Genomic DNA, 14,914 nt, shown 5'->3' on the forward strand with positions numbered 1-14,914 from the left:
AACACTCTATGACATAAATCACAGCAAGATACTTTTTGACCCACCTCCTAGAGAAATGGAAATTTAAAAAAAAATAAACAAATGGGACCTAATGAAGCTTCAAAGCTTTTGCACAGCAAAGGAAACCATAAACAAGACAAAAAACAACCCTCAGAATGGGGGAAATATTTGCAAATGAAGCAACTGACAAAGGATTAATCTCCAAAATTTACAAGCAGCTCAATAACAAAAAAACAAACAACCCAATCCAAAAATGGGCAGAAGACCTAAACAGACATTTCTCCAAAGAAGATATATAGATTGCTAACAAATACATGAAAGAATGCTCAACATGATTAATCATTAGAGAAATGCAAATCAAAACTACAATGAAATATCATCTCACACCAGCCAGAATGGCCATCATCAAAAAATCTAGAAACAATAAATGCTGGAGAGGGTGTGGAGAAAAGGGAACCCTCTTGCACTGTTGGTGGGAATGTAAATTGGTACAGCCACTATGGAGAACAGTATGGAGGTTCTTTAAAAAACTACAAATAGAACTACCATATGACCCAGCAAACCCACTACTGGGCATATACCCTGAGAAAACCATAATTCAAAAAGAGTCATGTACCAACATGTTCATTGCAGCTCTATTTACAATAGCCAGGAGATGGAAGCAATCTAAGTGTCCATCAACAGATGAATGGATAAAGAAGATGTGGTACATATATACAATGAATATTACTCAGCCATAAAAAGAAACAAAATTGAGTTATTTGTAGTGAGGTGGGTGGACCTAGAGTCTGTCATACAGAGTGAAGTAAGTCAGAAAGAGAAAAACAAATACCATATGTTAACACAAATATATGGAATCTAAGAAAAAAAAGGTCATGAAATACCTAGGGGTAAGATGGGAATAAAGACAGAGACCTACTAGAGCATGGACTTGAGGATATGGGGAGGGGGAAGGGTAAGCTGTGACAAAGTGAGAGAGTGGCATGGACATATATACACTACCAAACATATAATAGAAAGCTAGCGGGAAGCAGCCGCATAGCACAGAGAGATCAGTTAGGTGGTTTGTGAGGGAGGGAGATGCAAGAAGGAAGAGATATGGGAACATATGTATATGTATAACTGGTTCACTTTGTTATAAAGCAGAAACTAACACACCATTGTAAGGCAATTATACTCCAATAAAGTTGTTAAAAATAAAATGGTCTAGAGTCTTCAAAAATGTCCATATCATGGACTTTTAAAAAAATGTAGAACTCTACTAGGTGTAAAAGAACTAAAGAGAATGATAACTAAAGCAATTTTGATCCTTGGTTGGATCAGGAATTGGAAGGAAAAAGAAATAACTATAAGATACATTACTAGAATAAAAGTGGATATTTGAACACTGACTATAAATTAGACAATAGTAGTGTATCAATTTAATTTTCATGGGTGTGATAATTGCGTTATGGTAATTTTGGAGAATGGGGGAAGGAGATACACAATAAAGAACTTGATGTGAATTTTCATGATGTCTGAAACTTTTTCTCAATGTCAGAGAAAAAATATATATGCACTTATGAATATATATGTATATACACTTATGTGTATGTATGCACATTGTGTGTATATATGCATGTCTCATATATATGTGTGTGTGTATATATATATATATATATATATATATATATATGTCCAGAAAGAGAGGGAGGAAAGAAGGAAGGAAGGAGGGAAGAAAGGAAAGAAGGAGGAAGGAAGGAAAAAAGAAAGAAATAAAATGTGACAAATTATTAACAATTGACGATCCTAGGTAAAAGTTGTTATGTATATTTTTTACATGTCTTACAAATTAACTGAAAGTTGAAATTTTTCAAAAAGTTTGAGGGCAAAATAAGTTATTTTTGGTTTACCTAATTCATACATTCAACAACAAACCTTCATTAGTTATCAAGTATTATACTTGATCATGAGACCATGACCTGAGCTTCAAGAAGGGCAAAAGGATGGAAAGAGAAGAGTAAGAGTGCGACTGAGAGCCCAAGTTCACATCCTACGTGAGCACTGACCAACTGAAAGATTACTGTCAGTCATTTCATCTTTCCGGACATCAGATTGCTCATCTCTAACGTGATGGAGTTGGACCGAGATGAGTTCAGAAGTCACACATAATTCAGATTCAGTGATTCTCAAAGGCAGACTGATAGGAAAGAGACAATCCTATCAAGTACATGTAAGTAGTCATCAAACCATGTTAAGATGCTGAAAAATGCTACAACCCAGGCAAAGGGCAGGACTGTTTGCTACTTAATCAGCCAGAAAACTGTGACATTCCTTTTCTCCATTATGATTCCTCAAAGAAAAGCAAACACCAAACTTGGAGCATCACCAACCTCATTACATTATTGCTATACTAGCATCTGTTAGCGTACCAGGTGCTGATAGAACTTCTACACAGAAACTAACAAATTACTTAATGATTGATGTGTTCAACCACCCACATCTGGAAAGAAGAATACATTTTATAGGCTTAGGAAAGCAGATCAGTTATACATTTGCACAAACAAAAGAAGAACTGTGCTACTGTAGGAGGCATTGAGGATTTTTTTTTAATTTCTTATAGGAAAGATTTTTTTCACATAGAATGAGCTATGTTCGACAGATTACACATATGAATCACTGGCTGAGGACTCAATTGAATAGTATGGTGATTTCTTTGTTATGTTCATTTTTTTCTGTTTATCAAGTCCATTGTTGGAAAATTTGAAAAGACTCGTTTTAAGACATTCTGACATGCTGTAATTACCATAAGGAAATGTGGATATGAGATCTAGAAAAAGGGGAGATACTAATTTACTTAAAATCATCAGAAAGGTAATTCAGGGCCCTCGGGCCCTCCCCCAGCCCTGGTAACCGCGGGCTGCCCCAAGGGGGCGTCTTGGCTGCAGGCGGTTTGGCAGATTGGTGAGGGAACGAGGAGAAAAGCGAAGGGCTGTCTCCTCCCTGCCCCATAGCGTGCTCGCTTTCCTGATGGGGCTTTCGAGAATCTCGAGGCAATCTTGCAAGCCGTATTTGAACTGGCCAAAGACAACTTCAGACCTGTATAATGTAACAGAAAAGGTCAGAAAACGTTAGGCAGTAGAAGTGTGAGCATATTAAGCAAGATGAACGTCTCAGGAAGCAGTTGTGGAGGCCCCAGTTCTGCAGATGTATCTAATGACTTTAAGGATCTTTGGACAAAACTAAAGGAGTATTGTGATAAAGAAGTACAATGTCTACAAGTAAAAGTAACCAAACTGAAAAAGGAATGAATTTTAGATGCACAAAGACTAGAAGAATTCTTCGCCAAAAATCAACAGCTGAGAGAGCAACAGAAAGTCCTTCATGAAACCATTAAAATTTTAGAAGAGTGATTAAGAGCAGGATTACATGATCACTGTGAAGCAACTGAAGAACATATGCAGAAGAAACAGCAAGAGTTTGAAAATATTCAGCAGCAGAATCTTAAACTTATCACAGAGCTTATGAATGAAAAGAATACAGGAAGAAAATAAAAAGCTGTCTGAACAGCTGCAGCAGAAAATTGAGAATGATCAACCACATCAAGCAACCGATCTTGAATCTAAGGAAGATGTTATTCCAGATTCACCAATAACAACCTTTTCATTTTCTGGCACTAACCAGCTGTGAAGGAAGGAGAACCTCCACGTCCGACACGTAGAACAAACACATACTAAACTGAAGCACTCTGGGTGTGCACGTGAATGGAGAAAAGTACCAAAGTCTTCACCTCATCCACAACATAAACATAATGAACGTAAAATTCTAGTGGCTGACACCTGTGATCAGAGTCAAGCTCCAGTGGCTAATACACGTGGAAAAAGCAGTTATCCTCCTGATAATTTAGCTACAGTTGTTCCTGAAACACTTGGACTTAGTGTTCAAGATGAATCTGAATCTCGAGGCCCTAGGAGCCCACTTGGTGATGAGCTCTACCACTGTCTGGAAGGACATCACAGAAAACCTTTTGAGAAATCTAGAAGAAATTGTGAAGATAGTTTAAGAGTTTCAGATTCTAATTCAAAGACTCCTCCTCAAGAAGAATTGACTACTTGGGTATCATCTCCTGTATTTGGAGCTACCTCTAATGTGAAAAAATAGTTTAGGTTTGAATACAAGTTTGTCCCCTTCTCTTTTAGAGACTGGTAAGAAAAACCATTTGAAAACAATGTCTTTCAGCAACACTTCTAATTCTAGATCAGAGAAACCTAGATGAAAATCTGAAGATGGTGCCCTTTTCACACATCATAATATTGGGGCTGAAGTGAAGATCACTGACCAGTCATCTTCTAATAAGCAGGTGCTTATAAATGAAAATACCAGTGAACAGGATAGTATTGATCACATTAAAGATACTGTTACTGATAAAGGTAAACCTGTGGTACCCCTGAAATCACTGGGAGGCCGAACCAAAAGGAAGAAAATCAAGGAAGAAAGTGAAGATGAAGTAAGCTGCCCCCAAGCCTCCTTTGATAAAGAAAATGCTTTTCCTTTTCCACTGGATAGTCATTCTTACATCAATGGAGACTATGTGATGGATAAACCTCTGGATCTGTCTGATCGATTTTCAGCTATTCAGCGACAAGAGAAAAGCCAAGGAAGTGAGAAGTCTAAAACTGGATTTAGGCAAGTGACCCTCTATGAGGTTTTGAAGCCTGTTGCAAAGGGCTCTTCCCCAAGCCGTAAGGCCTTGAGTGGGAGCTGTGGATTAACCTAAGGTTCCCCAGAAGAGACCAGCAGTTTACAGGAGTCCCTCCTCCTGTCCTTGAGTAAATCTCCGGATAATAAAGCACTGCTACAAATAAAGGAAGAAAATTCTATCTTTAAAATCCCTCTACGTCCACGTGAAAGTTTGGAGACAGAGAATCTTTTTGATGACATGAACGGTGCTGGTTTTCGTGAGCCTATAAAAATAAAAACCAGTTCAGTCCATGGAGCATGTGAACTTGCATCAGTTCTTCAATTAAATCCATGTAGAATTGTTAAAACAAAGTCTCTACAGAACAACCAAGATGTATCCTTTGAAAACTTCCAGTGGAGTATAGATCCAGGAGCAAATCTTTCTCAGTATAAAATGTATGTTACTGTAGTAGATACAAAGGATGGCAGTCAGTCAAGATTAGCAGGAGGAGAGACAGTGGACACGGACTGTATGTTGGTTAGTGAAACTATGCTTTTAAAAATGAAGAATCAAGAGCAGAAGGGAGAAAAAAGTCCAAATGGAGAAAGAAAAATGAAAGATAGCTTGGAAGATATGTTTGATTGGACTACACATGAAGAATATGAATCCTGTTTGGTGGATAGCTTCCCCTAAGTAGGAGATGAAGAGAAGGAGTTGTCAACTGCTACAAAAAAGCCCAAACTCTCCTGGTGATAAACAAGATAAAGTCAAACAGAAAGCATTTGTGGAGCCATATTTTAAAGATGATGAAAGAGAGACTAGCTTACAAACTTTTTCTCATATTGAGGTGGCTCGGAAAAAAGAAGAAAGAAGAAAATTGCTTGGACACACATGTAAGGAATGTGAAATTTATTAAGCAGATTTTCCAGCAGTAGAGAAAAGAAGTTGGCTTCCTGTTCAAGACACTGATTTCGCTACATTCCACCTAACACACCAGAGAATTTCTGGGAAGTTGGCTTTCCTTCCACTCAGACTTGTATGGAAAGAGGTTACATTAAAGAAGATCTTGATCCTTGTCCTCGTCCAAAAAGACGGCAGCCTTGCAATGCAATATTTTTTCCAAAAGGCAAAGAGCAGAAGACATAAATGTTAGAGCAAAAACAGGAGAAATGACAATATTCTTTTTATTTATAGTTAAAGTTGGTATTAAACATTGATTTTTTTGATCTTCTGAAAACTGATTTATAAATCATTTTTCTATTGAAAATGTTTTTAAATGGCATTTACCCATCACACAGATGACTATCTAAAAATTGATAAGTTTATGTCATATTTTCTTGCTTTTGCACCTTTAAAATAATAAGGTGCTTTCATTTTGCACTCCAAGTTGAGTTGTTTATTACTTTATTTGGTAATACTTAATTACAATTTTGAAAATATATTTTAAAAAAAGAAAGTAATTCAAATACTGTTATTTCCATATGAAAGGAGTCTCAATGCCCTTGGTCAAGTCCAAGCTACTTTCCTGGGAACCAAGGCTCTGCCAGTCTAATCTTTACTTAACACTGTATATAAAGCATATACATTATACACCTTACCCAATATCATACACCTGACACTATGAGTTTGTTATACTGTTAGCATTTCCTGGACAAACCTTGTTCTCTTCTCTTTCATATTTGTGACTTTCCAGAACACGCTTATCCTCATCTTCACCTCATGTAAGGGAGTTATAATTATACCATCTCTGTGCAACTTTCCCCTAGGAGGCAGTATAGTGCAGGTTTAAGAGGACATTTAAAGTCAGAAAAATCTGAGTATGTGAGCTTTCCAGTTGTAAGAGTTTATTACTTAATCTCACTAGGCCTCAGGTTCTTCATTAAAAAAAAAAATTGATGTAGCAGTAGTATTTAAGGCATAAATTATTAAGATTAAATGGAGTAATGTGCATATAATGTTTAGCACAGAGCCTGGCCCAGAGCAAAAAAATTTCTTCTTCCCTGCTCTTTCTTCACAGTTCCTCCCCTACTGCTACTTTTACTACTGTTTGTGATTCCATAATGTTTTATTTGCCCTCTTATGGCACTTACCACTTTCTGCCTGTCTTCCAGCATTCTGGGCATTCGACCCCCATCATTAGATTATAACTTTCTTGAGAACACAAACAGTATGTTTTCCATCTTTGTTTGTCTACAGAACAACAACAACAAAAAAACAGTGGTTTATATGACACTTAATAAGTATTAATAAGTGCTTAATAAATATTTGTTTAAAGGGGTTGAATTACTGAATTTTTAAAATATGAACACTTTATCTTCTCTTTTGGTATGAACGTTAAATCTGCTAAACCTATTATGTTAACACTGAATATTCTAACGAGAATATTCAAGTTACAGTAAATTGACATAAGAGCAAATTATTTTTTGAAATTATTTAAACGTTTCTATACCTCCTTGATATTGTACGTCTTAGTTCAGGTTACAACAAATTACAACTTTGTTGACTCTGTGGCCCCATATATGGATTCATCTTATGTCCTAAGAGCTATCTTTAAATTTCCTCTGAGTCATCCATCCTTTCATCCATTGACCATACATTCTGTCAAAATAGAGAAAAAATATTGCCTGTTGGGAAAGGCCTGCCTGCCCATCATTTGCTGATTCCTGATTCATTTTAAGAGAGTCTGTTCAACTGGATTGATTTTGTGAAGCATCCTGTGTAATCTGTGCTGTGAATATAAAACTCGTGTTTCTGAACTGACTCTCCGTTAAAAATGGCAATCAACAAGAAGCCCACACAAAGTCAGAGTTCAGCTTAGTCATCAAAAGATGTTTGCTCAGAGAAGATACAATTTGAATTTATTTTCCAACAGGATCACTGCTAAATATTGCAGTTTTCAGAAATAGAAACTGTTAAAATAATCAATATGATAAAGGAATTTTCTCTTTGCCTTTATTAACTGCTTTTTGGGGGGATAAAAAGTTTGTAAAATATAAATCCAGCCTCATTGCATATTTTCAATCATGAAGTATCTCCCTTTCTCTCAATGGACCCTCTGATTGTAGAATCAGCCAGGATGATCTACTCATTTTATTTTCGCTAAACACAACATTCTTTTTACACCTCTCTGCTTTGCTCAACTGAATATCCCCATCTAATTATTTTCTTTATTCCAGGCTCTTCTTCCTACCAGTATTTGTTCTTTAAGACCTAGCTATGGTCCAAGTGATCACTCATTATTCCCAGGTTCTATGTCATTTCTCTCCACATTTTGTGTCTCATAAGTGACTCGGTACTAATATTCATTTGTTCATATAAATATTTCATTTATAATTTATAATATAAATATTTCTGCTGTAAGTGTGTTTAAATCAGTAATGGGTTTTCTTCAGAGCTCCTAGTTGAAGAATATGAGAAGGGTCAGTGGGAAATATATTTCTAGTGCAAGTATGTAAAGAGAGGAGAGAGGACAGAGTGTGTGACTGTAGGGCTAGAAGGCTGCTTTGTGGTTCTGGTCTAACTTAGACTAGAATTAAAGATTTGGGTAATAGTCTTATAGAAATACAACCATGTAGAAAAACTGAGCATGATTTTGTTGAGTTTACCTTCAGTGCATGTTTCTGATGATGATTCTTCTGTTGCTTGCAGTTGTAATAGGGAAGAAACTTTGTATTCTATTACAAGTTAATCACTAAAGAGATGTTGCCTATAAGCTTAAATTATACATAATGGTCCATCTCTGGGAACCCTGCCTCCCACGTAATAAGTGTTAAACTAAAATACCTTTGCTTAGAGCACAGGAAACATCTTGACCAGACCCACCTTGAATGACTGCAGGGAGGAAGAAATGAACACATCCCCTCCAGAGACTGACCAGAACCAGGAAATGCTTGACTTTATTTCCTCTCATTTTAGTATAAAAGAAGCCTGAATTCTGACTCAGACAAGATGGTTCTTTGGGACACGAGTCCACCATGTTCTCTATCTGCTGACTTTCTGAATAAAGTCAATATTCCTTGTCCCAACAACTCATCTCTCAATTTATTTGCCCATCATGGGGCAAGCAGTATGAGCTTGGACTTGGTAACACAATGAAAAGGCACAATGTAAATATCATCAAAGACGTGATCATAGCCTTATGTGGAAGGACATAAAGAATAACTGCATTTACAAGATAGGAGAAATAAGTCTGAGACCAAAGATAATGTTATGTGGCAAATAGGTTCTGCATTTTTGGCTGAAGCTTCCTCAGGAGTTTGAAACATTTTCAACAAAAATAATTCTGTTGGTCATGGTTAAATATTTAACAGTCTGACTCAAAGGGAAACACGTTCAAAACTCATTTGTACAACTGTTTGATTCTTCCTAATACTTTATAAGTTATATCTTTTGAATTCGTTAGAATTCTGTTTAGTTGTCACATTTATATAATAATTTTTTACAAAAGCAAAAGATATATTTTTTTAAATCTCCACCCAAAAATCCCTGATAAAGGGGATACAAAACCTTTCAGTATCTTGCACTATAATTTCCCTTTTTTTTTCCATAATTAGTTACAAGTTATGTGTTTTGTAACTAAGGTTCATTTTTCAAATGAATGAGGCTGATGTATAAAATGTATTTATTTTATTTGAATTTAATATATTTATGCTATATTTATTTATTTGAATATTTTATATTAGTGTCAGGATAAAATACTATCAATAGTAGGCAGAAAGTTGAGAGATTTATGCTTCTGAAAGAAAAGAACTGTACTGAGTGAATTCACATTTGTAGAGCTTTACTCCTGAGCAGAGTCCACTGCCCATGTAGCGTAGTTTGGCTAGAACTCAAAAAGAGAACCACGGTTTTCTGGCTCAAGCTGTCTGAGAATGGATTTTAGAGCTTCCAGTAAAACCAGAAATAGAGGTGGAATATGCAAAACAGGAAACAGCCACAGAATAGGAGACCTCGATGTCTGCATCTTAATTTCCATGAAAGCCTTGGCTGAACTGTAAGTGTATTTGTGGGGATGGAGGGAACTTCAAGGAACCCAGTGAAAAGCAATACTCTGTAATAACCTAAATGAGAAAAGAATCTGAAAAAGAATAGATACATGTATATGTATAACTGAATCACTTTGATGTACACCTGAAACTTACACGACATTGTTAATCAACTATGCTCCAATATAAAATAAAAAAAAATTTTTTACAAAGGCTGAAAAGGCAGAATAAAGACTGGAGTTTGGGGTTGAGTCCTGCATTGTTAGAGGGCCTTAAACCATGACTTTCTATTTAAGTCCCATCGTGATTACATTGTAGGAACAAAACATATCAGGACTAAGGGATTCATCCTAAAACTAAGAAAAAACCAAAAGATCTATCCTCTACAAGTTCAAGGTAATATGTTTGCTAGAACACACTCTTTATAAGAAGACAATAAAATACTAATTCTTTAAACAGTATCATTCAGAATATCAAGTGTACAAAAAATTAATTAATTTGATGAAGATAAAGGAAGAAAGCATAAATTTACCAGTATCAAGATATCCATAGAGGATGTGCAGATGGCCAACAGGCACATTAAGAAGGTGCTCAGCATTGCTAATCATCAGGGAAATGCAAATCAAAGGACTTTTATGCTGGTGCCACACCACCAAAAGAACACTTCTGAGAACTGACAGGGATTGATCACATACTTTGCTGAGGAATATACAATATTAAGGTCATCCCCCATCTCCCATGTGAAATCTTCAGTAAATCATACACTGCTTAGAACTGATAGTGTGAGACTGGATTCTTAGAGCAACTTGAAATGTGCTGAGTTCTGATGCAGGTGACTTTAGCATAACCACAGATATAGCACATATGGATGCAGCAGCTGCTGGGTAGCTGGAATTCCTGATTAAAATCAAATGTAATATTTTTTAATTGAAATATAGTTGATTGACAGTATTGTGTTAGTTTTAGGTGTACAGTGTAGTGATTTTCTTTTGCAGATTATATTCCATTGTAAGTTATTATAAGATATTGGGTATAATTCCCTGTGCCATACAGTAAAACCCTGTTGCTTATCTATTTTATGTATAGTAGTGTGTATCTGTTAACCCCATACTCCTAATTTGTCCCTCCCTGCCTCCCCTTTCCCCTTTGGTAACCATAAGTTTGTTTTCTATGTCTGTGAGTCTGTTTCTGTTTTGTATATAGATTCATTTGTATTATTTTTTAGATTCCACTTATAATTGATATATGATTTTTGTCTTTTCTGTTTAACTTACTTCATTGAGCATTAATATTCCCTAGGTCCATCCATGTTGCTGCAAATGACAACACTTCATTCTTTTTTATGGGAGTAATACCCCGTTGTGTGTGTGTGTGTGTGTGTGTGTGTGTGTATATCACATCTTCTTAAGCCGAGCGTCTGTTGATGGGCACTTGGGTTGTTTCCATGTCTTGGCTATTGTAAGTAATGTCGCTGTGATATTAGGGTGCATGTATCTTTTTGAATTAGAGTCTTCATTTTTTTCTGGATATATACCCTGGATTGCTGGATTATATGGTAGTGTTATTTTTATTATTTTAAGGAACATCCATACTGTTTTCCATAGTGGCTGCACCAATTTACATTCCCACCACCAGTGTAGGAGGGTTTCCTTTTCTCCACACCCTCTCCAGCATTTATTATTTGTAGACATTTTGATTATAGCCATTCTGATCAGAGTAAAGTGATACCTCATTGTGGTTTTGATTTGCATTTCTCTAATAATCAGCGATGTTAAGCATCTTTTCATGTTCCTGTTGGCCATCTGTATGTCTTCTTTGGAGAAATGTCTATTTAGGTCTTCTGCCCATTTTTGATTGGGGTGTTTGTTTTTTTGATATTGAGTTGTATGAGCTGTTTGTATATTGTGGATAATAGTCCCTTGTTGGTTGCATCGTTTGCAAATATCCTCTCCCATTCCGTAGGTTGTCTTTTTGTTTTGTTGGTGGTTTCCTTTGCTGTGCAAAAGCTTTTAAGTGTGATTAGGTCCCATTTGTTTATTTTTGCTTTTATTTCTTTTGCCTTGGGAGACTGATCTAAAAAATATTGCTACAATTTATGTCAGAGAGTGTTTTGCCTGTGTTCTTTTCTAGGAGTTTTATGGTGTCATGTCTTATATTTAGGTATCAAAAGTAATCTTATGCTGAGATTTATCTTGAGCAAAAATTGAGATACAAAGGAAAAGTTCACAGAACTGCTACTTCAGATATAAAATATTCTATAATTTAAGTCAGTTGGCTTTCATAGCTTCCCAGTATAATATTTTCTCCATGCACACCAAAAAGAGACATTTACAGTAATATTTCCAGATTTCACATTTCATTTTCAAATCTGGATCTTGTGAAACACTTATGTCTTAATTTCCTGTGATATTTTTCTTGACATTTGAACATGAAAGTATTTTAGACTTATTTTATATTATTTTTCTGAATATGAAATCAACTTTGGGAATAAATTAAACACATATATGATTTGGGCCACACTAAACTTTTATCATACTTAAGTGGTTTTCTTCTGCATATGCTCTAGAATATTACAATTCTCAGTGAATTTACTGAAGGCCTTTGAAACATCTTTTGTTGTGGTTTATGGATATTTTTCTTTTTTTTGACTTAATAAATTATGCTGATAGATTTCTAATAATGAACTACCCTTGAACTACTAGAAAAACATTATTTAAAATATTATTTCATGACATTGCTATTTGGCAGTATTTTATTTTAAAAACTGCTTTTTTTCATAGTAGGGTTGGTTTGTAGTTTTATTTTTGTACATTCCCAGATACAGTTTTGGTATTAAAATTACACTGCCTTTATAAAGTAAATGGAGAGTGTATAAAGGCATACAGATGAGTTTATTCTGGAGGCAGAAATAGAAAATGTTGTGGCATCATAACAACAAACCTGTGAATCTGAAAATATTGACCCAATATTTTTCTACATTTTACAATATCTATGCTCTTGACGGCTGTGTGTGTGTGTGTGTGTTTGTGTGTAATTTAAGCATCTTACCTTGGTCTGTGAGCTTTCTATTGCATGGCCTCTGGGACAGTTTGCCTCATTGTATAGAGAAATGTCTGGATTTTTTTTCTAAAATACAGCTATAGGCCACCTCCTTACATAGGAAGTTTGGCTTACCCATCTGTGCAAAAATAAGTTAGTACACAAAGTTTTCTGTCAAAAAATGTCAATTTGGCTTCTTTTGTACTTGATATCTTAAGCCCATGCATATCTTTCCAGTTGGCAAACATAATGTGGCTTCTGGATTGAGACTGAACTCCTGATAACATGTAACAGACATTTAATGCCAGACTGGATGGGTGCAATTCAGACCTCACCACCTATTTGCTATGTGTCTTTGAGCAAGTCATTGAGATTAGGACTTAATTTTATTATTTAACAGAATAGTAAAAATAAGAATAGTGAAAAATCTCTCGCTTTATGTTTTAGGTTTCACAAGCCAGGAATAAATCTGTTTCATAAAATATTTAAGTCTGTAGCACACAGAAGATTATAAATATTGTCAAAAAATCAACACTTCTCTCTGTTTTCTAAGCTCTAACCCTGTCAGAGAAATTCCTTCAATTTGTTAAAAAGTTACACCTTAGGTTTACATAAAGCGTAATCAGAAAAAAAATTGATTTAACTGCTCATGAATTTGTTGATTCAAAAAACATATTTGGACCCTATATACTAGGTTTTAATTTAATTTAATTAATGTTTTAATTTAATTTAATGTAAGAGACTTACAACATTAAAAAATATTATTTAATACCCATTTCAGAATGACCCATATAATGTGTTACCTCTGTATTCAGTGGCAAGAAAAATAAATGCCTCTTCAGATAAAGAGCACAATATAATTAACTGAGTTCCATTTTTATTTTGCTTCTAGAAAATTTGGAACCAGATCAGTACTTACAAGAATTAACCTATTTAAGTTACAAAGTGACATGTGACATCCATAACTTTGCTTCTAATAATTAACTTTACTTTGATTATATATATATATATTTTTTTTTTCTTTTTTTTTTTTTTTTTCGGTATGCGGGCCTCTCACTGTTGTGGCCTCTCCCGTTGCGGAGCACAGGCTCCAGACACGCAGGCTCAGCGGCCATGGCTCACGGGCCCAGCCGCTCCACGGCATGTAGGATCTTCCTGGACCGGGGCACGATCCTGTGTCCCCTGCATCAGCAGGCGGACTCTCAACCACTGCGCCACCAGGGAAGCCTGATTATATTTTAATTTTTCTCATTTTATTTTTTAAATTTTATGTCCTATCACAATTATTATAGTATGAAGAATATTATAAAAATAAATCAATAATGGAATTCAGCTAAAATGTATAGTGGTATCAAAATGAACATACAAAAATGACATTATACAACTGATAAAACTGTGGCTAGATATTCAATGTCTTCCCTGTTCTTTAACTATATATTTAGCATTTTTAAAAATACAGTTATTTTATAATTTTGTTAACAGTATTGTGATAGTTAATGCATAACAACCAGCTTTTGGTGGGCTGAAGGGCCCTGCTTTGTAGCATTTGCTGATTTCAAGCGAGCACCATGAATTCACTGAACACAGTGCTGGGAAGAAATGCTCAGGTTTTCACTAGTTTATAGGGTTTCCACCATATGGAGGCAGTAAATATAAATAATCTCTAGAGCACTGATAATACCAAAATGTAGTTAAAAAAAATAGGGAACTATGAATATTTAGAATTGCTTACCTTTGTTTTAATATAATTTATTTGTTAGCTTATATAATTTAATATTTAATCATGGGTGTGTTTACCTGCTTCAAAAAATTCCTGAAGGGGCTTCCCTGGTGGCGCAGTGGTTGAGAGTCCGCCTGCCGATGCAGGGGACACGGGTTCGAGCCCTGGTCTGGGAGGATCCCACATGCCGTGGAGCAACTAGGACCGTGAGCCATGGCCGCTGAGCCTGCGCGTCCGGAGCCTGTGCTCCACAACAGGAGAGGCCGCGATAGTGAGAGGCCCACGCATAGCAATGAAGAGTGGCCTCCGCTCGCCGCATCTAGAGGAAGCCCTTGCACAGAAACGGAGACCCAACACAGCCAAAAATAAATAAACTAATTAATAAACTCCTACCCCCAACACCTTCTTAAAAAAAAAAATTCCTGAAAATTCAACAATCTTCACCCCTGGGAAGGTATAAGCCAGCCCTAGCACACAATGGCCTATATATGTATGCATGTATATTTTATA

The 14,914-nt window shown here is 35.7% G+C and overlaps 1 pseudogene; it reads left to right on the forward strand.

Moving 5' to 3' along the window:
• The first annotated feature begins 3,132 nt into the window (after positions 1-3,132).
• On the forward strand, positions 3,133-5,806 carry LOC132500142 (DNA endonuclease RBBP8-like; annotated as a pseudogene).
• Positions 5,807-14,914: the final 9,108 nt, after the last annotated feature.

The sequence above is a fragment of the Mesoplodon densirostris genome, chromosome 12, assembly GCF_025265405.1.
Source record: "Mesoplodon densirostris isolate mMesDen1 chromosome 12, mMesDen1 primary haplotype, whole genome shotgun sequence".
In the NCBI taxonomy this organism is placed as follows: Eukaryota; Metazoa; Chordata; class Mammalia; order Artiodactyla; family Ziphiidae; genus Mesoplodon; species Mesoplodon densirostris.